A 25,574-nucleotide genomic window follows, 5' to 3' on the forward strand; every position below is an offset into this window, starting at 1 on the left:
GCCCAGCTCTGCATCATATCTAAGTCCCTTTGCAGCCGACAACAGCCCTCCTCACTATCCACAACTCCACCAATCTTCGTATCATCTGCAAATTTACTGACCCACCCTTCGACTCCCTCTTCCAAGTCATTAATAAAAATTACAAACAGCAGAGGACCCAGAACTGATCCTTGCGGAACTCCACTTGTAACTGGGCTCGAGGCTGAGTATTTACCACCTACCACCACTCTCTGACTTCAACCGGTTAGCCAGTTCTCTATCCAACTGGCCACATTTCCCACTATCCCATGCCTCCTGACTTTCCGCATAAGCCTACCATGGGGAACCTTATCAAATGCCTTACTAAAATCCATGTACACTACATCCACTGCTCTATCCTCATCCACATGCTTGGTCACCTCCTCAAAGAATTCAATAAGATTTGTAAGGCAAGACCTACCCTTCACAAATCCGTGCTGGCTGTCTCTAATCAAGCAGTGTTTTTCCAGATGCTCATAAATCCTATCCCTCAGTACCCTTTCCATTACTTTGCCTATCACTGAAGTAAGACTAACTGGCCTGTAATTCCTGGGGTTATCCCTATTCCCTTTTTTGAACAGGGGCACAACATTCGCCACTCTCCAATCCCCTGGTACTACCCCCGTTGACAGTGAAGACGAAAAGATCATTGCCAACGGCTCTGCAATTTCCTCTCTTGCTTCCCACATAATCCTAGGATATATCCTGTCAGGCCCGGGGGTCTTGTCTATCCTCAAGTTTTTCAAAATGCCCAACACATCTTCCTTCCTAACAAGTATCTCCTCCAGCTTACCAGTCCGTTTCACACTCTCCTCTTCAACAATACGGTCCCTCTCATTTGTAAATACGAAGAAAAGTACTCATTCACGACCTCTCCTATCTCTTCCGACTCAATACACAGTCTCCCACTACTGTCCTTGATCGGACCTATCCTCATTCTCGTCATTCTCATGTTTCTCACATATGCATAAAAGGCCTTGGGATTATCCTTGGGGTTTCCATATATCTGCTGTTCTTGTCCATGCATTGATGATAGTGGCCATGGGTCTGGAAGGTGCTGTCTGAGGAGTCTTGGTGAATTTCTACAGTGTACTTTGTAGATAGTACACACTACTGGCACTGAGCATTGATGGTGGAAAGAATGAATGTTTGCGAATGCAGTGCCAATCAAATGGGCTGCTTTGCCTGGATGGTGTCAATCTTCTTGAGTACTATTGGAACTGCACTTGTTGAAGCAAGTGGAATATATTCCATCATGCTGCTGATTTGGGTCTTGTAGATGGTCAACAGACTTTGGGGAGTCAGGCTGTGATGTACTCTTTGCAGGACTCCTAGCCTTTGATCTGCTAGCAATCACAGTTTTACATGGTTGGTCCAGTTAAGTTTCTGGTCCACAGTGACATCCAGAATCATGATCGTGGGGGATTCAGTATTGGTAATACCATTGAATCAAGGGATGATGGTTAGATTCATTCTTTTTTGAGATGGATGGTGCCTGGCACAAATGTTGCTTGCCATTTGTTAGCCCTAAATATTGTCCAGTTCTTGCTGCATTTGGACATGGACTGCTTCTGTATCTGAGATGGTGTGAGAGGTACTGATTATTGTGGAATCATTGGTGAACTTCCAAACTTCTGACATTGTGATCAACAGCCCCTCTACGCTGCATAACAACAGGCATGCTGATGCATTCATTTCTGATTTATCCAGAAACAACTGCACAAGGAACTTGAAGGTCCATCCAGCAGCTATAGAAATGAGAAGAAATGTAGTGCATAATGGAAGAGAGGTCATTGGTGAGGCAGCTGAAGATGGTTGGGTCTCAGAACTGTCCTGAGGAACTCCTGCAGAGAAGTTCTGGAGCTAAGATGACTGACCTCCTTTGACCACAACTACCTTCCTTAGTGTAAGGTGTGACTCCAATTAGCAGAGAGTTTCCCCCCAGATTTCCATTGACTCTGGATTTGCCAGAACGTCTTGATGCTACACTGTAGGCCAAATAGGATCCTGATGTCAAGGGTCACTTGCACCTTACCTCTAGAGTTCAGCTCTTTTGTCCATGTTTGAATCTAGATTGTAATGAGATTCAGAGCTGAGTGGCCTTGGCAGAACCCATATGACTCTAAATGAGCTGGTTATTGCTAAACAAGTGCTGTTTGACCCCTCTCATCACTTTACTGACAATCAAGAGTAGTCTTCTGGCATGGTAATTGACTGAGTTAGATTTTTCCTGTTTATTGCACATAGGACCTCTGCAATTTTCCAGAATGTCGGATAGATGGTAATGTTTTGGCTATATCAGAACAGATTGGCTCAGGGCACAGCAAGATCTGAAGCACAAGACTTTAGTACTAATGCTGGAACCTTATCAGGGCCCATAGCCAATGCAGTACCTTCAGCCATGTTGGCATGACGTACAGTGAATCAAATTAGCTACAGACTGGCATTTGTGATGTTGGAGATATCTAGGGGAGTTTGAGATGGATCATCATCCCAGCACCTCTTGCTGAAAATTGTTACAAAATCTTCAGCCTTGTTTTATGACCACATTATCAGCTAATGTTTGTGCACAGTAACAGGCTGAAGATTATTGCAGACTTGAATATAGTCTGCATTTAGCACCTACTGTGAACAAGACTGTATAATTTTCAGTTCTTCTGCTTAAAGGAAACGTTGTATCAGGCGCATTCTAAATCCAAAGAAACAAAGAGTGCTGTAATACGATTTCGCAAAGTAATACAGAATCGAATGTGTGTATAAAGCTGAAGTGCTCACTCTGGTCTGCATGTGTTATATTCCCACTCTTATTTTCTTAATGCAGAACAATCTATGTGTCTATATTGGTGCTGTATTTTTTACAAGTGATACACCAATACAGTGTGGCCCAGCATCCATTTTTCCATTGGGCAACAATCCTACTTTCAAAGAACTGTTTCTGTGAAGAACACATATAACAGGTTTGAAAAGAGGTCTTGTGCCTTTGCAAAGATTTGTCATTACAAATACTTGGATGAGGTATCCTGTCCTGATCTATCAACATGCCTGGAGGAACCTGGCACCCTCATCTCCGGCTGGGGAAGAGCCACTACAAACAGGCTTGTAAATAACCACAAAACGATGCAAAGAAATGAAAAACAGGAAAAGGTGCTCAGGAAATGAGAATCAGCTGGACATATTTTGGACTGATTCTCTCTTTGAAGAGATGACTTGAAAGAACGTTGCAAAATAAAAGCCAAACAGTGTAAAATACAAACAAGGTCAGACTAACATTCCGAAACAGAAACAGAATTTGCTGGAGAAACTTAACAGATCTGACAGCCTCTGTGTAGAGAAAGTGGAGTTAACATTTTGAGTCCAACAGTTCTGAAGAAGGGTCACTGGACCCAAAACATTGATTCTGCTTTCTCTCCACAGATGATGCCAGACCTGCAGAGTTCCTCCAGCTATTTTGTTTTTTGTTTCAGATTTCCAGAATCCGTAGTTCTTTGTTTAGAGAAACATTCTTCTGACTTCTAAAATATCTATCAACATCTTGATTCCCTAGTCTGCAGGTTGTGGTATAAGTAGCAAGCTGCAGTATTTTAAGCTTCTTCACAATGCTCTGTTCAGTTACAATCAGGGTAGAGGTGTGGGCTGGAGTCCTTGCTCGGCAAGCTCACAGGTTCTTAGTGAAGTTACCTGCTGCCACCATTTGATGAAAGCAAGTTTTGCAGATCTTATTTGATTTTCGTTCCTTGTTGATCGCACAAGCTAAGCTTTCTGTGTTGAGGTGGTTCTCTCATTTTATGTCTTTGTGTTAAACAGTTGAAATATTGACTCCTCCTTCAGTCAAAGCAGGCCAATGTTGCAATTATTCAGCTAACAAAACGTTGGAACATTTTCGAATTGAATAACTTCAACATGTGTTTATTTTTTGCTGTAGATAAAATTATGGGTGGCAGAGAGTGACAGGAAGAGTTCCTGTCACAGGCCCGTAATATGTAATATTAGAATGACAATTAAAACTGTTTGCAGCCAAGTCATTTGTAAGTGTATATTTTGCAAGTTATGCAGCCCACTTTATGCATGCAATTTTTGTTTTACTCATTTGTGGGATGTGGGTGTCGCTGGCTGGCTAGCATTTATTACCCATCCTTAGTTGTCCTTGAGAAGGTGGTGGTGAGCTTCCTTCTTCGACCGCTGCAGTCCACCTGCTGTGGGTTGACCCACAATGCCATTAGAAATTATCTGTTTTTTATTTAACACATGAGAATACAACAATTTTTAATTTTAATAAGAATATTTTTAATTATTGGCTACTCTGATACTGGCTGGGAATCTAACTTAATTTGCTTCGAGAGCTACTATCTAATATTCCACTCTCTTAAAAGCTCTGGGCTGTGAGAAATACAGAAAAAAACAAGATTTTTTTGTCAATCTACTCCCAGTCCACCAGCAAAACTTGGCCAGAAAGTCTGTTAGAAATCAGCAAAGTTTCACCAATGGATTGAAAGCTGCTCCCACTAAGTTCAATGTTACACCTGGCTGAAGGGCAAATTGAACAACTTTGATTTGTGATCCAAGAATGGTTTTTAAGTTATTTACTGAAAGCATTTTTTTTGCTTATCATACATTTTAATTTCTGGCAGTGTCTGAAACAAACACATTCACTGCAACCTCATTCCAGATAGAACCTGATATTAAAAGAGTTAAACCCCTTCCTGCTTCAGTAAGAGCTTTTTCAGACATTCCAAACAATTCATGAAGCAGTTTAATTACCCACAAGATTACTTTGCTCATGATATGTATTTTAAGATTACAGTGCCTCTTGATCTTATCAGAGTTACACAAAGGAAGTCACTGAGCATAACACCTAGTGATAAAGGTTTCAGAAATTCTGATATTTGAAATATTGTGAGCAGCTTCAAAGCACAAAAAGGCAGCAATCTTAGGTTTTAGGAATGGATTCATTTTGGAGATTAATATGCCATAGGTATGGCGATGCTAGATTATACTATATGAGCATATGGATTAAGAACATGGTATGTCAATAAGTGGCATCTTCCTATATGTTCTTTCTTCATCTTTTCTTATTCTCTCAGAATCTCTAAGGCTGGCCTTCAATGCCTGTCCATACATACACTTTGAAAATAACGGAGGGGCAGCAGAAGAATCCTTCCCAACTCTATACATCTCGGTTATTTGTTTGACCATTTCAGAGGGCAGTTAAGTGCCAATCTTGTTGGCAAGGATGTCATATTTACTTCCCTAGACTACTTGCGAAACTATTAACTCAGCGACCCAGCTAATGGATCTGGGGGCCCAGGGCCAAATCCTGTCATGGTAGACGGTGGAATTTGAATTCAAATTTTAAAAATCTGGAATTAAGAGTCTAATTTTGATCGTGAAGCCATTTTTGGCTATCAGATGGACCTATTTGGTACATTAATGGTTTTTAGGGAAGGAAACTGCTGTCTTACCTGGTTTGGCCTACATCTGACTCCAGAACTACGGCAATATGATTGACTCTCTGGGCAATAACTGCTGTCCAGTCCAGTTATGGCCACATCCCTAGAGTGAATGAATAAAAAACAGATTGACAATCTGATCGCCTCAAGAACACTTTTACTGATAGTAGAAGCTCGAATCTAAAATCGTTCTGGATTCTCGGCCGAGAATAGTAGCCAGCGCGCCACTATTACATAATTTTGATGTTATGAATTGATTGCATTAGATTGGTTAATTAAACATTTGACCAACAAAATTGATCCAAGTCTTCTGGTCTCCAGTTAACCAGAAACCAGATAAATAACCCACAATGCATGAATGGACCTCGTGGCAATTACCTGGGAGGTTTGACACAATTAGGAGAAAATAAGGACTGCAGATGCTGGAGATCAGAGTCAAGAGTGTGTGCTGGAAAAGCACAGCAGGTTAGGCAGCATCTGAGATGCAGGAGAATTGACGTTTCGAGCGTAAACCCTTCATCAGGAATGAGGATACAATGTGAAGTTATACCTAGAAGCTAGGTAAATAGTTGTGATCATTGAATATCTTAGTCATGCTAGGTTCAACCATCTTCAGTTGTTTAATCACTGACTTTTCCTCCATCACAAAATATGAAGTGGGTATGTTCAGTGATCATTGCATAATCATAGAATCCTTACAGTGTGGAAGCAGGCCATTCATTCTATCAAGTCCACACCGTCCCTCCGAACAGCATCCCACCCACTGTCCCTATCACCCTGCATTTCCCATGGTTAATCCACCTAACCTCACACATCTCTGGACACTATGTGTAATTTAGCATGGCCAATCCACCTAACCTGCCTTTGGGCTGTAGGAGGAAACTGGAGCAACCAGAGGAAACACACACAGACACGGGGAGAATGTGCAAATTCCACATAGACAGCCGCCCGAGGCTGGAATCAAACCCAGGTCCCTGGTGCTGTGAGGCATCAGTGCTAACTACTGAGTGATCGTACTGCCAATAATCATTGCCATCAGATGCCAAGAAATGAGAGTACCTAACCCCTTCTCCTTGGCATTTAGTGTGGTATTACCATTGCTGAGTCTCCTGCCATCAACATCCTTGGTGGTTACAAATGACCAGGAACTGACTTGGACCAGCCATATAAATACTATGACAGCAGCTCAGAGGCTAGGAATTCTAGAGCGTGCAATGTGTGTCTTGCTTTCCCAAAGCCTGTCCATCTACAAGCCATTAGTCAGACATGTAATGGAATATCCTCCATTTATCGGTATGAATCTAACAACACTATCATTCAGGACAAAGCAGCCCTCAATATTGGCATTCCATCCCTCACCTTCAACATTCAGTCCTTCCACCACCGATTCACATTGGCAGCAATGTTTACCATCTACAAGATATACTGCAGCAACTCACTACTGTTCCCTCAACACACACCTTAAAGACCCTGCACCCACCACGACCTAAAAGACAAGGGCTGCAAAAGCATAAGAGCATTAGTAATTTCCAGTCTCTCCTCTCCAAGCCACATCTGGAACAATATCACTATTTGTCTATGATCATTGGCTCAAAATCCTGACACTTCATTCCTGACAGTGCTGTGGGTGTACCTGCACCTCGATGTACTGCAACAGTTCAAAGTGGCAGCTCAGCACTTTCTCAAGGACAGTTAAGGATTGGCAATGAATGCTGGCCTACCCACATATCAGAACTCACATCCTGTGAATGAATATCTAAAAGATTGCCAAGTGGAATCTTTCTCTGTGCTTGATGGATTTCATTGCTGAGTGTAAAATGAATCTCAGACAAGACCCTGCTGCAGTATTTATCTTTGATAAAGATTAGTTCCTCCTTTTCGGCTATTTAAGAAGATATTTGACTTGTTTGTACAAGAGAGTAAATACATGGAACAGACTAAAACAGTGGCTCATTCTTATTTCTTTCATGGTGCACTACACTTGTCACTTTTCTGCCCTGAAAGTGAAGTGCATGTGCCCTAATTGCCTCCCTTTGGAAAGCAAATAGCTCCGATGCTTATTTTGGTCGTAAACATACAATTGTGGAATGCAACAAGACGTTAATTAGAGGTAATGTTGCTGAATGTGCTTGGATAAAACATCAAAATAATATTTTTCTTTGTATGTGGCATTCCTACAAGCCACCACCTCCCAAAAACCTCTCTCGTTCAAGCACTGGTATGAAAAACTTGCTTTAATTAGTGCAATTGCTTTCATTGGACGTGATGGGAATTACTCTTCTGGTACCACTGCAGGGCTGACAGCCAATTTTCTATGACTTGCAGTGAGGCTAAATATCACCTTACTCAATGCCTTTGGGCTGTTTGTTTGCACAGATGCTGTAAATCTTATGTTTGGGGTGGGGGGTTGGGGAAGTTAGAGTAGAGGGGCCTACTCTAATGGTAATTTGTGGGTTTTTTCCAAGTTTAATGCTTACAAAGAGGTTATACAATTTTTCAGCCACTGCAATATTGCATTTTTACATGGTAAATAGTCCAGCCCTCCATCTTTTATAATCCAATAAATACTGAAACATATTATTTTGCTTCAATGGATTGGAGTATGAGATTTTTTTCATCTCACCTGTTGATTGCAAATGCACTTTAGAACTTTTCCAAATGGAAAGAATGAATTCAAGAGCCAATCAAATATATATCTATATTTATAATTGAATTGACACTTTCAAGAGTAATATGTCTTTCTCCAAACACATTGTACAATCTGACATATGATTTGCTTAAATTGTTTCATTTCTGCTTGGGAATAGGGCTGAAATAATTGGTAAGCCATAGCCTCATCAAGCCCTCAGTTGAAATCAGAAGTCACAGAATTGTGTGTAAACTCAAACAAATCTAGATTGGCTCCAACTGGACATTGCTGACCTCAGTTGGATTGGGAAGATTGAGGGACATTGGACCCTCCCTGAACAGGATAATTCATTCTGTAGACATTAATTAAAGATGTGGGTGTGTGAGTATGTGTCTCTGGGTTTGGGTGCTTGTATATGCATATATGGTGTCTTCATGCTGGTTGTGTTTATAAGTATCTCTGTATGCATGGATGGGAGATATGAAAGTAGCCATGTGTATGATCATGGGTGTGAGAATAGTTTATGTGGAGCCAGTGTCTGTATGTGGATGTGTTTGAAAGTGTCTGTGCTTGTAAACATCCTTGTTAATGTGAGATGTTTATATTGTTTTTTGTGTCTGTGTTTGTGAAAGTGCCAGTGTTGGACAGGGGTGCGCACAGTCAGAAGTCACATGACACCAGGTTATAGTCAAACAGCTTATTTGAAATCACAAGGTTTCGGAGCACTACTCATTCCACAGCTGATGAAGGAGCGGTGCTTCGAAAGCTTGTGATTTCAAATAAACCTGTTGGACTATAACCTGGTGTCATGTAACTTCTGACTGTGTTTATGGAAATTGTTTATACTTTGTTGTGTTTTTATAGAGGGGGTGTGTGTGAGTGTGTGTGCGTGTGTATACATATGCATATAGTTGGGGGAATTGTGTTTGGGTCTGTTTGTATTCTTGTACACACACATAGGTGTCTTGTGGAGGTGCAAGTACACATAGGGTAGAGGAGTGCACATGAGTGTGTTGTAGAGATATGAGCACATAAGATTGAGAGTGCACGCAAAATTGAAAAGGCTCAGTTGATAGAAAGTAATCCACCTAAAGATGGGTTCGGAGCAAGGGGAGACCTATAATCCGGCTGTAGGACATGGGATGAACCTTCCACTAATTTCTTGCCTGGCTCTGGTTAGGTCTGAGGTGGACACATTCAAGATCAACCATACTTCCCAGAAGCCAATTGAGGCCCTTAAAGACCTCTTCTTGAAAGATGAAGGGCAAATCACACCTTCTCTACCTTCTCCGCCCAATGGATGCACAACACAGTGGGAAGGGAGGGAATCCAGGGAAAGAGAGAGAGAGTCTTTCCTGGGCCTTACAATGATCCACTCTACCTCAGTTGCCAAAGCCTTCCTGTTGGGGTTGGGGTAAACCTGTCTTGGGCTTTGTCACTGATTCTCTGCCAAAGCAGAGTACCTGTTGTAGCCACCATTTCTGGTGGTGTAGCTGCCACTGGAAACCTTCCAGGAAGAGAGGCAAGTGCCCAATTGAGGTTGAATCCCATTGGTCCTCCTGAAAATGGCTGTGGTGGAGTAGCCACCATTTTGTAGTTAGTGGACAGGTCCATGCTGCCACCCTTAAATTCCGTGTAATGTGCCAGACAATTGTCAGCAGTTTTCAAATGAAGATAGAAGAACTTGACAATGAGGTTGGTTGATTGCCATCCTGTGATTTTTGCAACTGGGTTAGAGTCTTTAATGCATCTTTTCTTTCTGTTTTTTATTCAGAATGTATGTCATGCTCAAAAACTTAAATCTTCAGCCACATTCCAGAGCGTCAGTACCACTTCTATTATGTTCACATTATTACTGAAGGATTTTCAATGTATAATTTACAATGGACTGAAGGAAAATTTCCTGCCAACTATTATAGGTATCCTTTTTAATAGAATTAATTCAGCAATAAAATTATATTTATTGAATTTATTTTCTTGAATTTCTTCTTTTATATTTTACCTAATTTTATAAGAAAATCTGAAACTAATAAAATCTCTATCTTTCGAGTACAATCTATGACTTCTATAATTTTCAGTCTACCAGCACATGAAAGATGATCATTAATTACATTACAGAATTAAACCATTACCATAAGCATCTTAATGTGAATTCTTGATAAATAGATATAAAATTGTGACTCACCCAATAGCTCACTGAGCTGACTCCATGCATTTATCACATGTAACTGCCTTCCAATTATTAACATGAATGAACAATTCAGATCCAGTTTTTTTATTGACACAAAAGACTTTGAGATGCCACCATACAAACATCTATACATGTACACAGACAAACACATTCACTAGAACCATGTTATATATACACCATATATAAACATACTTACATTTGGAGACATACAGATATATACCATAGACATGTTTGCAACACAGCATTATATGCACAAACACATAAATGTGCACATGCATATCAATATGATTTTAAAAATTTTCTAATTCTATATAATTTCTTGAAATAAAATGATCTTGGTCAAATATGTGAAGAAAATTGATAAAGTGACTATGATACATATAATGGTAAAGAAATAATGAAAATACAGATGTATCATTTATTTAAATATCATCTTTCTGAGTGTTATATGCACATATTGTGCTTATTTCCTCCAATTATGAGTATCATAAAATAAAGAATTAAGGCATCAAAAATAAATTGGAAAAATAAAAAGAAATTGAAGAGAAAAATAGAAGAAATAAGGAAGACAAGGAGGAAGGTAGGCAGATTCTGAGATCAGCCCGTAAAATACAGTCAATTTCTGATTATTACAGGGTTCTTTTGTGCAAGAAAGACTAGAAATTATTTCAGGAATATTCCCAATTTAATAGGGATTGATTCTGATAGTTTAATCTTGACCGCATATGCAGTTATTCAGAACAGGTTTCAGTTCACCAACTGCCACATACTGAATTTCCAGAATTTTCCACTCTTCACAGCAGCAGGTTATAGCCATTTGGAAACGTTTTGTTGCAAAGGTAGTTTACTTTTTGCAATATGACAATAAACAAATAATGGAACAGTGAAAGGCAAAGAATCATGTGAATAGTTATTATTTAGGGAGAATACAAATAATTGAGGGAATTATTAGAATGGGAACTCCTGTGGGCTGCAAATTTCCTGCACTGGTACTCCACTGTACGTATTACCTGAGCACTAGCTTCATCACAAAAGAAACAGTGTTAAGGATATGTGTGTGTGAGAGAGAGAGAGAGAGAAAGCATGAGAAGTGTCAAAAACAAAGTAAATTTCATTCATGTAGCACCTTTTCCACTCCATGGAGAAAGCAAAATATCTTACAACTAATGAATTATTTTTCAAGTATTTTGCTGTGAATTTGCAAAAGTTTGATATTCATTCGAAAGACCTGTTTAGTTCATTTTCACGGTTTTTCTGGACCGTAATCTGTTTTGGTCATTGAAGCTCAGAAATAACCCTTCGGGCTCCTGAGACAATGAAGAAAGATTTTGCTTTATAAAACTACCAATTCGAAAGAAGGGAATTTTCTGTTCAGTGGATTACAATAATTTTGGAAGTTGCACTTTTGCAGAACTGACTGATGAGAGGCGGCAAGGTTGGCCATCATGATAGAGGATGACACAACCGAACAATTCCCAATGATTGATTTTTCCTGTGTTGTTTAGATTCGCCTCAGCTTGCAAATCAGTCACATTTTAGTTACCTTCATTTATTGTCTCTGAAAAGCAACCCCCTCGTCTTTGCTGAATACTTTAAGTGAGAGAGACTTGTGGAAACTAGTGCTGTGATATTTGTTGGAACTGTTCCAAACTAAAGTATGTGTATTTTAAGTCTCAATTAATTACATTGGCCAACGTTCTCTGGCACAAACATGCTATGTCTTGTCTAGTCTTTGCAGTCCTCTTGCACTTTTGCTGTCCAAGCAGCAACTTTGACAAACATTCCCGTTCCTGCCTCACGTCGAAGTCTGTGATTAGATTGTGCTATTATCAGATGCAGAAGGTGGAATGCATTCATATGACATTGCTCTAGATGATAATCTAATGACAATCAACAGTATATGACAAGTCATTCTTTCTATATGAAATGCCAAATCATCGACAGAGAAATAATGTTAGAAATTGCAGGGATAATGTTGGCTTTGGTCAAGAATGTAACGTTGGTGACATCATGTTTGATGAGATAAAAACAATGACTGCAGATGCTGGAAACCAGATTCTGGATTAGTGGTGCTGGAAGAGCACAGCAGTTCAGGCAGCACCCAAGGAGCTTCGAAATCAACGTTTCGGGCAAAAGCCCTTCATCAGGAATGCCCATTAACTTTTTCTAATACTGAAATGAAAATTTGTAACATGCAGTTCAATCAATATTGCCCATTTCAAATCATTGGCCAAAGTTCAAATGACCCCCTAGCAGTTTTCCTGAATTAGTTCAGACAGGTCAGATGACCCTGAGGATAATAATTTTGATGTTATCACCATTGACTTCATAAAATGTCATTGCAGAATTTGAATGCCTTGAATCCCCTGATTGTGTAACAGGAATAGTGAACTCACACCCCACCTAGTGAGAAACTGAGTGGATTGAAGTGTCCACTTATTTTAGACTCATCAACGTCAATGGAAATTAAAAAGCAATTCTGGTGTTCTGGTGTTTAATATATCTGATCCTGACATTTGCATATTGGACTTGTTACGTCAGAATTACCATTCATCCCAAACACCCTAGAAACATTACAATAAGAGATCATGGTAATTTCCAATTAACTCTGAGAGAACAGCATGTTCAATTATTTTGTAATTGATTCCTTGAGGACAATATCTATCGTGACTTTAGCGTCTTACTTGCTCTTTCAACTAGATGGGGTAGGCATTAACTCCAGTTTAAAACTGTGATAAATATCTTGTGACTGTGGATCTCTGTTGCTACGTTATTACCAACATCATATAAAATAGCTTGAAATTAATCCATGACAGAAACTTTTCTGGGAAGATTAAATTGGCACCCCTTGTCTGTATTTGAAGGAGTTGTTTCAGATTTCTGCTGAACATGTATTTTCATTGTCATGTTTATCTTTTAACCTATTTGATGAAAAGTGGTATTGGGCATTTGCACTGAAAAAAAATCAAAGTTTTATTTAGGATTAATAAAACTTGCTGGAATATTCAGTATGTCAGGTAGCAGAGTTAACATTTTACATTATTTACCCTTCATCAGAGCTGAAGAGGAATAATAGTAATGATTGACAATTAACTGCTAAGATTTGTTTAAATCATCATTAATTGGTGCATTCACCATGGCAATATCTCAACCAATAAGGGTCCACAAGCCAATTAATTAGCACTCTTCTCTCATATCATATAGATGTTGGTTTTCCCCTTAATTTGGTATTCTTGTAAATTATCCTGATGAGTGCAAGATGGAAAACTTTAATAAAATGTGTCTTTTATCAGCAACTTTCAAATTCTGCAGCACCATACAACTATTGCTTCCATTTCTGTTTCTCTTTAGTTCTGTTAAAAGGTCATCAGCTTGATGTGCTGTTTCTCTCCACAGATGCTATGCAACCAACTGAACTTGTTCACCTTATTTATTCCTATTTCAGATTGTCAGCATTCACAATTTTTTGTTTTTTGAACAAAAGATTCATTTAGTGTTTCCTATCAAGAGAATAACAATGGATTTACTTTATAGATTGATTCGGTTATCCTCATAGCTGAATGAGAGTTGATTGAGACACTGTCTTGATTCTTTAATAGATCTGGTAGAGGACACTTTTTATATTTTGACGAAATGTGAGACTTCACCACTGTGAATGGGGAGCATGTAATTACAGAAACCATGATGATGGGCAAGGATAATTACAATTATGAGTGGTTTGAATTACATTTGACAAAGTCTCAGGATCTAAAACTTGTTGAAAGTCCAAACACTGTCAGCTGACAGAAATCATGCCTGAAAATGCATCACTACAATTCTCCTTGTCAATAGCCTTTGGACTAATGACATATTCATATTCAAAACTATTAAAACTGCCTCTTGCTAATTATATCAGAAATTAGCATTAAAACATAAAGATTGGGAATCAGTGAGGAATAGTCGTGAAACTTGTGAGGGTGTCCTCTCACTATTTTAGATTCATGTCCAGAACTCTGTCAGGACTCTTTCTATTCTCTCCTACCACAATGACAAGTTCATGTGGCATACTTTCCCAAAGGTACATTCTTTTGGAGTTCATATGAATAACAGCAGAGCAGTCTGCATGCTTAAAATTGGAGTAAATAAGCTTTGTTCAGTTTGATCATCTTTCCTGTGCTATTTATCCCACTGATAAGCTCTGTTCATCTATGACCCTGTAGCTGAAAATGGCTAAGTCCCTCATTGTAGTACCAATGACATTACTGAAGAGGTGTACAGGAATGCATGTCATCTATTCTTTCTTCACTCTTCAAGGAAGTAGTTTCTCAAATAATTCGAGAAAGGAACTCACCATGTGGAGATTCATCAAGTCTGACTTACAGTATGTCTGAGCACTGAAATGTTGTATGATAAGGCCACCAATTTCTGTCTTACTTGATATAAGGTTGCTATTATGAAGCCCAGAGGGTTCATTCATGCTTCAACAATGGCTTACTTGTTCTCCTTGAGACGTTTCTGCTTTATACAAGAAAACTGCTCAGTGCATTTGGTGTCACTAACTGCTAACTTGTCTCTCATAATTTATTTGACACTTGTAGGAAGCAAAGGAGCAGCTTCACTCTAATCATAAAACATTAACAGAACTCTCAAGTGGTTACCCTAGGGCTAGCAGATCATTAAGTGGGGAAGATGGATCTAGTGTGGGTCAGACTGAGTCTGCACGATGGTATCCTGTTGTCCTCTTAATGATGATCAATGATGCTCTTCTATTTTCACGTGCCTTCATTAATAAAATGGTATTTTGTGTTGTGTCAATAAGGTGTACTAATTCTAATGTCAAAGAACAAGTATTTGTTCCAATGTATAATTTCAGTTTTGTTTTGCTTCACATTTTTAACTCATTCTTCTGCTTCTTCTCCCATAGTCGTGTCTGTTTATTTTCTCTCAGATGTTCGGCACTGAAACTGAAGAAGTGGCATCATTTATCAGATGCAGATCATGACAGGAGACAGAAACACAGTCACTCAGTATAGGGGTGCCTAGAACCAGTAACCAGTGAGATAAGCTGATGTGTCTGTCAAGGGCCAGGCTAATGCCTTTAGGTAATGTGGAAATTTGAAAAGAATTCCTGAAACACTCATTGTAACTGGTCTCTGTCAGATTAATAAAAATGTGTTTCCTTTTAAATTATAATTACAACTTACGATAATTTTATTATAATAATGTGTTGCCTAGGGTGCAGCATCTGTCCAAATTATTGCACTAATGATGCCAAACCTCTCTCTGAAATTCAATACACTGTACGCTGGGATCCCCAGTCTGCTCATCTGCTTTTTTAGTGTCACGACCCTTATATGTGCTGCTGTGCATTTTCCAAGAGACAAGAGTTGGTTGGTTTTCTCCTTCTTTCCCTTATTGCAAGCATTTTGTCACCAGCTCTGCTTCTTACTCCAAGTTGTATCTAACAAAATACCAACGGAAGAAAATGCACTGCATTAAATTACAATTGTGCACTTGAAGGTATCCAAGAAATTACTGCTGGGGGCATCAGCAAACAATTACTTGGAAGTCTTTGTCTGCTTTTAAAGCAGGCTTTAAGGATAAACGCAGGTTATAACGCAGGTTTTAAGGATAAGTGAATAGGCAATTTCTATTGCAATAATGAACGGAGGATTCTGTTCAAGGCTCACTCAGCAATAATGCCAGCTGTAATTTCTAACCTGCAAACAAACAGCAGCAACTTTATCTGAAGCATTCGGAAAGAAATGGTGAAGTGATGTTTGTCATAGCTTCATATCGTATCTGACTTTAATAAAAACAAGTCTCAACTGTTTACTAAATTAAACAAAATTAAGTACACGGAAATATGCCATAAGATTTGAATGGAATGATGTATGTTCATCTCTATCTCCTAGCCCTGAGGGTGTAGTGCCTTCTTGGGAGGTATGGAGCTTGTTTCCTTCATAAAATGTAAAGGTATATTTTTCAGTTTCAATGTTCTAGTCCAAAAAAAATCCATGACTATGGTACCTTAAAGAACAGCACTGGCATCTGCACAAAGGAATCCTCTAGTCTGGTTATGCTATTAGCTGTTTTATTAGATACGAATTTCATTGAGAAATTCCAGGACTTTCCCAGTCCAGTATTTATCTGTACTTCCAGACTTCAGCTAATCTTTCTCTTTCTTTTCTTTCCCTTTTTTTATGTTGTAAAAAAAAATATATTTTTCGTATAGATCTTCAATATGGAATGAGTTAGTCAAGTTGGTAACATCCATTTACAAATTGAGGGGTGATATATTTAAGACAGATGTCAGAGGCAGGTTCTTTACGCAGAGACTAGTAAGGGTGTGGAATGCCCTACCTGCTAAAGTAGTCAACTTAGCCACATTAGGGAGATTTAAACAATCCTTAGATAAGCATACGGTTGATTTTGGGATAGTGTAGGGGGTGAGCTGAGAATAGTTCACAGGTCAGCGCAACATCGAGGGCCGAAGGGCCTGTTCTGCACTGTATTGTTCTATGTTCTATGTTCTAATGCTAGCCTGTGTCTGGTAGTTAAATTTTTTTTATCAGTAAGAAAAGTGTCCTTTTATCTCAGTGTATGCATCTCATTCCTTATGAAATTTGTCGACAACTGAAATAAAACTATCAATCCTATGAATGGAAACTGGATTGAAATAGAACATAGAACAGTACAATACAGTAGGTCCTTCGGCCCTTGATGTTGCCCCAACTTTTTATCTGAGTTTAAGATCCAACTAACCTACATACGCTTCATTTTACTATCATCCATGTGCCTATCCAAGAGTCGCTTAAATGTCCCTAATGTATCTGACTCTTCTACCACTGCTGGCAATGCATTCCACACACCCATCATTCTGTGTAAAGAACTTACCTCATTTCCCCTAAATCTTTCTCCAATCATCTTAAAATAATGCCTTTCATGTTAGCCATTTCCGCCATGGGAAAAAGTCTCTGACTATTCACTCTATCTATGCCTGTCATCATCTCGTACACACCTATCAAGTTGCCTCTCACCCTTCTGTGCTCCAGTGAGAAAAACCGTAGCTCCCTCAAACTTTCTTCGTAAGACATGCCCTCCAGTCCAGGCAGCATCCCAGTAAATTACCTCTGCATCCTGTCTAAAGCTTCCACATCCTTCCTATAATGAGGTGACAAGAATTGAACACAATATTCCAAGTATGGTCTAACCACGGCTCTGGAGAGCTGCAGCAAAATCTCACGGCACTTAAACTCAATCCTCCTGCTCATGAAAGCCAACAAATCTTTGCCTTCTTAACAACCCTGTTAAATTAGGTACTAACTTTGAGGGATCTACGGACATGGAACCCTATATCCCTCTGTTCCTCCACATTGCCAAGAATCATACCTTTAACTTTGGATTGTGCATTCAGGTTTGACCTTCCAAAATGAATCATTCACATTTTTCCAGGTTGAACTCATCTGCCACTTTTCAGCCCAGTTCTGCATCATGGCAATGTCCTGTTGCAAACTACAACAGTCCTCCACACTATTGACCACTCCATCAACCTTCACGTCATCATCAAACTTACTAACCCACCCTTCTACTTCCCCATTCAAGTCATTTATAATAATCACAAAGAGCAGAGGTCCCAGAATAAACTACTGGTCACCAAGCTCCAGGCTGAATACATTCCAATGATTACACTGTTTGAAACTATATTATAAAATATCTCTTAAGGCTGTCACTAATAGGCCTACCTGTTGAATTCTCAGACATCATTTTCAATAACTTTCTGAAAAAGTTGGATCAAGCCCAATGTGTTTATTTTGTATACCGAACTTGTCATCTGTAGTTAGGAAATTCAGCTATCTCTTTCTTTGTGAGCTTCCTTTCATCTAACATTTGTACTGCATTTTTTATTACTTCAGAATGTCCCAACCAATGAACTATGTTTTAGCCATTGCTGTAACATAGGAAAGAGAGCTTCCACACTGTATACAGAAAGATCCTACAAGCATCAATGTGATAAATGGGTAAATAACAATTTTTCTGATGGTGGTTGATGGATAAATTTTGATATGGATACTTGATGAAATTTCTTCTCATTAAACAGGACTGTGGGACTTATTCATACATTGTGGAGGGCAGAAAGAGTCTTGGTTTATTGCCTTATCTAAAATCAGCATTCCCCAGATTCTGATACTGAGGCACTCGATAATAGTCAGTGGACACCAGGGACTCGCTTTTAGTGCTAATTGATCCGTTAAGCCAGCCACACAGATAGCAAAAGGGGCAGATGGTGGAGAAATGTTATTATTACCGGATGAATATTCCAGATTGCCAGATTAAGGTTCTGAGGATTCAGATCCATCATGACACTCGCGTGCTGTTCCAGTCGCCCTGCTATAGAAAGAATATCATTAAGCTGGAAAGAGTGGTGGACAGGTTTACTAGGATACCACCTGGACTGGAAGGCTTGAATTATAAGGAGAGGCTGATAAGGCTGGGACTTCTTTTCCTTGGAGCGTAGGAAACTGAAGGAGACTGAATATATGCAGGTATATAACATCATTAAAGGCATGGATAAAGCAGATAGCCAACAGCTTTTCCCCATGCCAGGGAGTCTAAAACCAGTGGGCATAGGTCTAAGGTGAGAGGGGACAGATTTAAAAGGGTTCAGAGGTGCAATGTTTATTCACACAGAGGGTGGTGTGTGTCTGGAACAAGTGGCCAGAGATAATGGTGAAGGCGAGTATAATTTTGTCACTTAAGAACCATTTGGACAGGTATATGGATGGGATAGGTATGGAAGGGTATGCAACAAACACAGACAAATGGGACTCGATTAATTGTGAAAACTGGATTGCATGGTCAAATTAGGTTGCAGGGCTTGTTTCCATGCTGTAAACTTCTACGATTTTATGACAGATGCTGAAATGTGACCTCATGAAAAGAAATCTGGAATAATATTCTAGTCGAATGTAACCACTGCCATTTGTCAGAAAGACCTATGTGGTCACTAATGTGTTTCAGGAAGAAAATCTATCATCCTTACCTGATCTGGCCTATGTGTGACTCCAGACTCACAGCAATACAGTTGACTCTTAACTGCCCTCTGGGCAATTAGAGATAGACAACAGGATATCGAAGGATTTGATTTTGGTGAGGTCCTTGTGTAAGCCATTGCAGAAGATTGTCACCTGTACCACAGCATTGATTGCAAATGCTGCATGTGAACTACAATGGTTTGAAACTTGTCATCTTGGGGATCACACCAAAGCAAACAACAGCTAATTCATATACTTCCTATATGATTAGAAGTTTGTTGTTTCTGTATCCTCATTATTCTGTTCCTGAACCTGATCGAACCTGAGCTTCACTTAACAATAGACACTGGAAGATAGAAATTGACTTTGGTGGATGCATAAGGTTAGCGCTAAAGGGCTGACATTTACTGTACTATCTGCTTGTTTTCTATTTCCATTCACATCAACAAGGTGCATTGTACCTCCCTACCAAGTGTCACCATCAAACTACCTGGTATTTTCACACTGATCCTGCCAGTGATTCATGTGAGTCCAATTTTAACATTTCCATTTGCATAGGGTCACTATTGTGCATACATCTTGCCAACTTCAGCTCAACATACTGCTGTGTGACAATGGCCAAGTTAGATTTTATGGAGTTTGGAACAGCCTTTTAAATCTGCCAATGGCGCCTGAGACATAAATCCAAACCGTAACTTCTGGACTCTTCTTCAGCTTGACCATGAGGAGAGTGTCGGCAGAGTAGCCAATACCAACTCTGAGAGTTGAATCCTAAAATGTCAGTTGCAGTCCTATGTATGTCAACTTGCATACATTTCTTCTTCAGATTTCTTTTCATGAGGTCACATTTAGCAGCCTGAAGGAAGAAGATGGCTCGATAATGTCATCTCAGGCTGACTTCATGAGGATCAGCAAATCCTTCTGTACCAGCCTGTATGACTCGAAGTCAACCTAAAGTGCGGCCTCCCAGTCGTTCCTGTCCTCTACCACGGTGGTTTTAGATGACAGAACACAGGAGAGGCTGGACCAGACGCTATCTCTGGACGAGCTGACTAAGGCCCAAGTCCTTCGAAAAGAATAAAACTCGCGGAAGCGAGGCTTACCGGTCGAGCTCTATTCTGTTCTGTGGGACTTGATTGGCCAGGACCTGCTGGAGGTGTATGTCAGTATGCTTCTGGCAGGAACCATGAGGGAATCCATGAGGAAAGGCATCATCACCCTCATCTACAAGCGGAAGGGGGAGAGGGAGGAAATCAGAAATTGGAGACCAATCTCTCTATTGAATACAAAATTTTGTCAAAGGTTATCGCCAACCGGGTCAGGTCTGCTCTCGGATTGGTGATTCACCCTGAGCAAACCTGTGCTGTACTGGGCAAGAAGATCTCTGAGAGTCTCGCACTCCTCAGGGATATGATCGTCTACGTGCAGGACAGAGGGTTGGACACCTGCCTTATCAGCCTGGATTAGGAGAAAGCTTTTGACAGGATATCACATAGGTATATGAGAGATCTTCTCTCCAAAATGGGCTTTGGGGAGGGAATCTGCAATTGGATCAGACTGCTCTACACCAACATTGTCAGTGCAGTCTCAATCAATGGGTGGGAATCAGATAGCTTCCCAGTCAGAGCTATAGTCAGGCAGGGCTGCCCTCTCTCTCCTGCCTTGTTTGTGTGCTGCATAGAGCCATTTGGTGAGTCCATCAGGAAAGATGCGAGCCTGGGAGGGGTGACTATTCCTGGCAGCGGGTGCCTACAAGTTAAGGCCTCCCTGTACATGGATGATGTCACCATTCTCTGCTCGGATCCGCTGTCCGTGCGCAGACTCATGTGCATATGTGACCAGTTCAAACAGGCCTCAGGGGCCAAGGTAAACCGAGGCAAAAGCGAGGCCATGCTCTTTGGGAACTGGGCCAACCAATCCTCGATCCCCTTCACCGTCAGGTCCGACCACCTGAAGGTGCTGGGTATTTGGTACGGGGGGTGAGGGGGGTGGCTGGGACAGTTGCCAAGTCTTGGGAGGAACTTATCAGCAAAGTGAGGCAGAAACTGGGCAGATGGAAGCTACGGTCACTCTCCATCGTGGGAAAAAACCTGGTCATCAGGTGTGAGGCACTGTCATTGCTATTATACGTGGCACAAGTCTGGCCTATTCCCAGAACCTGTGCCGCTGCAGTCATCTGGGCCATCTTCCATTTTATATGGAGATCAAAGATGGATCGGGTCCAAAGGGACTCGATGTATAAAGATCTGGGCAATGGAGAAAAAACACACCCAATGCCACCCTCACCCTGATGGCCACCTTTGTGTGTGGCTGCATCAAGCTGTGCGTGGATCCCCGGTACGCAAACACCAAGTGGTGTCACTACGTACTGAGGTTCTACCTGTCCCCGGTGTTGCGAAGGATGGGCCTGGCCTTGCTGCCGTGGAACGCTCCGAGTAGTTGGCCCGTTCCGTATCACCTGTCCTTCGTGGAGAAATTTATGAAGAAAAACACCATTGACAACAAGTCCATCAGGAAGTGGTCAGCACGTAGTGTCTTTGAGACCCTTCGGGAAAAGGAGAGGGCGGATCCTATTTGAGCGGTTCCCTGAGCAGACTGTCAAAGTCATTTGGCAGAATGCTTCATCGCCAGAACTTTCCAACAAGCACCAGGACATGGCTTGGCTGGAGGTGATAAGGGCTCTGCCTGTGAGATCTTTTATGCACGCCCGGACTCTCAGCCGCACTGCATGCTGCCCTCGAAATGGCTGTGGAGGGGATGAGACTGTCACACACCTCCTTCTGGAATGTGCCTATGCAGAAGAAGTCTGGAGAGGAATGCAGTGGTGTTTGTCGAGGTTCATCCCGAGCAGCTCCGTGATGCGGGACTCCATGCTCTACATACTGATCCCCCCGGGACGCACACCGAGACGAACATCAACTGTGCCTGGAGGATCATCAACTCAGTGAAAGACACTCTTTGGGCGGTCCGAAACTTGCTGATCTTCCACCTGAAGGAGTTGACCCCGACTGAGTGTTGCAGACTGGCACATTCCAAGGTCCAGGACTATGTGTTGAGGGACGTGCTGAAGTTTGGGGCAGCTGCCACCAAGGCGCGGTGGGGAAAGACCACCTTGTAACAATTGCCTGCCTAAGAAAAGCAGGGGGCCCACTCAGTCATTTGGGCTCCGCTGTGCCTCAGCAGATGAACTGGATAGTAAATGTACAGACTTGTATATAGGAAAAATAAACTTCGATGTCTGTATGTAAAGCAATGTAATGTCTGCACAAGAATGGTATGACCAATTGTATAGAGATCCAAATAATTTTATGAATAAAGTATATTTTTGAAATAAAACAACATTTATACACATTGAGACGAACATCAACTGTGCCTGGAGGATCATCAACTCAGTGAAAGATGCTCTTTGGTCTGCCTGAAACCTGTTGGTCTTCCAGCTGAAAGAGGTGACCCCGATTGAGTGTTGCAGAAAGGCACATTCCAAGGTCCAGGACTACGTGCTGAGGGACGCGCTGAAGCTTGGGGCAGCTGCTGCCAAGGCACGATGGGGAAAGACCACCGTGTAAGGTCTGCCTGCCGAAGAAGGACATGGGGGCCCACTCAGTAATTGGGCTCCACTGATGCCTCAGCTAAACACCTGGATAGTTAACATACAGACTAGTTAACATACAAATGATTCAGTCTAATCTCTGTATGTAAAGAAATGCAATGTATGCATAAGAATGGCATCAGCGATTGTACAGATATCAAAATATTTTTATGAATTAAGTATATTTTTGAAATTTTTAAAAAAATTAAAGGTCTCCTGACTTAGACAGATGCTCTGGCACTTAATGGTTTGTGGAGTCAGGGTCATTATTGCTGCCCCTTTTCAAGCAAGGAGTATAACCAGCAGTCAATTCATTAACCCTTGCCCACTATCCAGTTCCCTATTCCCATTGTAATGCTCCATATTTTCTTCCTTCATTACTTCGACACTTGATAGTGTCACGGTAATTCTTTTCTGAGTGCTCTGTTTATTGCAGATGTTCACCTGTTTAGAACAACTAGAACAACAACTGTGGGTAAAAACCACATCAAGGTATTCAGTGCACCCTAAGTAACTGGGCATCTGGAACAGCACCAATCCCTAAGTGAATCATTGACGCACTAACAACATATTGGTGGCTTTAGTTCTGCATGGCCCAGGTACTGATTTCATGCTGGGTTAATGCCAACACTGCAAATATGAACTTCAGAAACAGAATGAAGATTTTTGGCTCTGTTCTCTGAGAAACATGTTTTATTGGCATAAGTTAGGCTTTGTGTTTAACTTTCATTCTATATCGTCAAATTCCACTGGTGTGTGTTATCACTTCAATGTTTCAGCTCAGAACATGCAGGAAACTCTGAGGAATACTTTTTTTTTTGAAGCATTTCTGTGAACATTTTGAGTGTTATTTTCAATATGTCTATAGTGAGTGTTTCAAGTGTTTGTTTGACCAGTTGTCAGAGAGGCTCTGCTTGGAGGGCTGATGTCTTACAATGTTATATGGCTTGTGCAATGGTTCCTGAGGCTCTGTGAACGTGGCTATTCTGTGGGATTGCAGGAGCCCAAGGCCTCACCACCTTATATCTAACAGCTATCAACATTTCTATGGGGACAAGGGTCGAAGGGAATTTCACCTTGTTTGTTTTATCATAAAGTTGGTTTATTTTTTGTCTGCATCAGATGATGTAGGACAACAAACATTGAGATGGAAGAACATTTCTACATGCCACATGGCCACTACCATACTGAACATGTCACCATTGAACTGGGATCTTGTACATCAATGTCAATCACTTTTATTGATACTGGAAAAACAACCTGTTTAGAAGCTGTTGATACAGTCACACTGCATGGAAATATTAAATTAATATTAATAAAAAATTGTTGAGTACTATACAAGATTATCAAGGCTATGGTAACGTTGATTTTTTATAAGGTTTTCTAATTTCCTATGTGCAGGAATATGATTTGCTATAATGTCATTGCAAACGATACAGCTGTTTGCCATTAACCACACACAGTATTGTTATATAAAAAAAGTAAGAGTGCACTGTTTCTATAATGCTATCTTTGGAATCCATACACAAGCTTAATGTGTTTTGTGTCTGGTGGCTATGTTATTGCAAGAGGTACAAGCTGAGGAATCTCGCAGTGTGAGGTGCTGCCATAAAAGCTAGAAGTCAAGGTGCTGACATAATTAATTGTGTTGAATTAATGTTCACAAATGCTACAAACCCCTGTCTCCTGGGTTATGACAGCCTCAAAATTGTACCACAATTTCTTAGTTGCCTTCAATCAGTTCATCCAAGTGACCAGGATTCAAATGTAAACCTAAGAATGAGCGTTGCTCGGTTATTTAAAACAGGACCTATTACTCATGTGTTCTGTCCTCTCCTGTTCACACTCAGTCCAAGAGACTGAACAACCATCAAGGTTGGGAACCCTGCCTGTTGGTCCCCTTCTTAAATTGATGGCTATAGAAGCTGATTATAACTAACCGAACAGAATGAGGATTGAACCTTGATATTCCCTCATTTGTATTGTTCACTGCATCCACTTTCTGGCCCACTGGGGACCCGAGTTGTAAGCTATTTAGAAGACTATTTAATTGAGAAAAGCTACTTAATTGAGCAAATAGAAGTACACTACATAATCTGAACAGCAGGTCAGCCTGTGTATTACATTCAGGAATTCATTCCTATTGACTGATTTCTCGCCTAATGTGGACATGTAATCTTGTGTTAACTTTGTGGCTAACCCTGTAATATGCATTGGACATTGCATCTTTTACATCTGCACTCTCATGTGGTTCTCTTAGCTTGCATTGCACTGAGAACAATCACTTCAGGTAACGATGTTGACTGGCAATTGAAAATTATTTTGTGTCCATAATAGACTGGTAAATTCTAGGTAAAAACAATGACTGCAGATGCTGGAAACCAGATTTTGGATGAGCGGTGCTGGAAGAGCACAGCAGTTCAGGCAGCATCCAAAGAGCAGCAAAATCGACGTTTCGGGCAAAAGCTCTTCATCAGGAATAAAGGCAGAGAGCCTGAAGCGTGGAGAGATAAGCTAGAGAAGGGTGGGGAGAAAGTAGCATGGAGTACAATAGGTGAGTGGGGGAGGGGATGAAGGTGATAGGTCAGGCAGGAGGGTGGAGTGGATAGGTGGAAAAGAAGATAGGCAGGTAGGACAAGTCATGGGAACTGCTGTGCTCTTCCAGCACCACTAATCCAAAATCTGG

The 25,574-nt window shown here is 40.7% G+C and overlaps 1 long non-coding RNA gene across 1 annotated transcript in view; it reads left to right on the plus strand.

The window, feature by feature from the left end:
* Nucleotides 1-15,463, plus strand: part of LOC122561931 — a 25,909-nt gene extending 10,446 nt beyond the window's left edge. The window contains exons 2-3 of the long non-coding RNA XR_006315160.1: nt 9,869-10,013; nt 15,213-15,463. This is a non-coding gene — a long non-coding RNA (uncharacterized LOC122561931). The remainder of the gene's footprint in view (nt 1-9,868; nt 10,014-15,212) is intronic.
* Nucleotides 15,464-25,574: the final 10,111 nt, after the last annotated feature.

Source organism: Chiloscyllium plagiosum, chromosome 24 (assembly GCF_004010195.1).
Source record: "Chiloscyllium plagiosum isolate BGI_BamShark_2017 chromosome 24, ASM401019v2, whole genome shotgun sequence".
In the NCBI taxonomy this organism is placed as follows: domain Eukaryota; kingdom Metazoa; phylum Chordata; class Chondrichthyes; order Orectolobiformes; family Hemiscylliidae; genus Chiloscyllium; species Chiloscyllium plagiosum.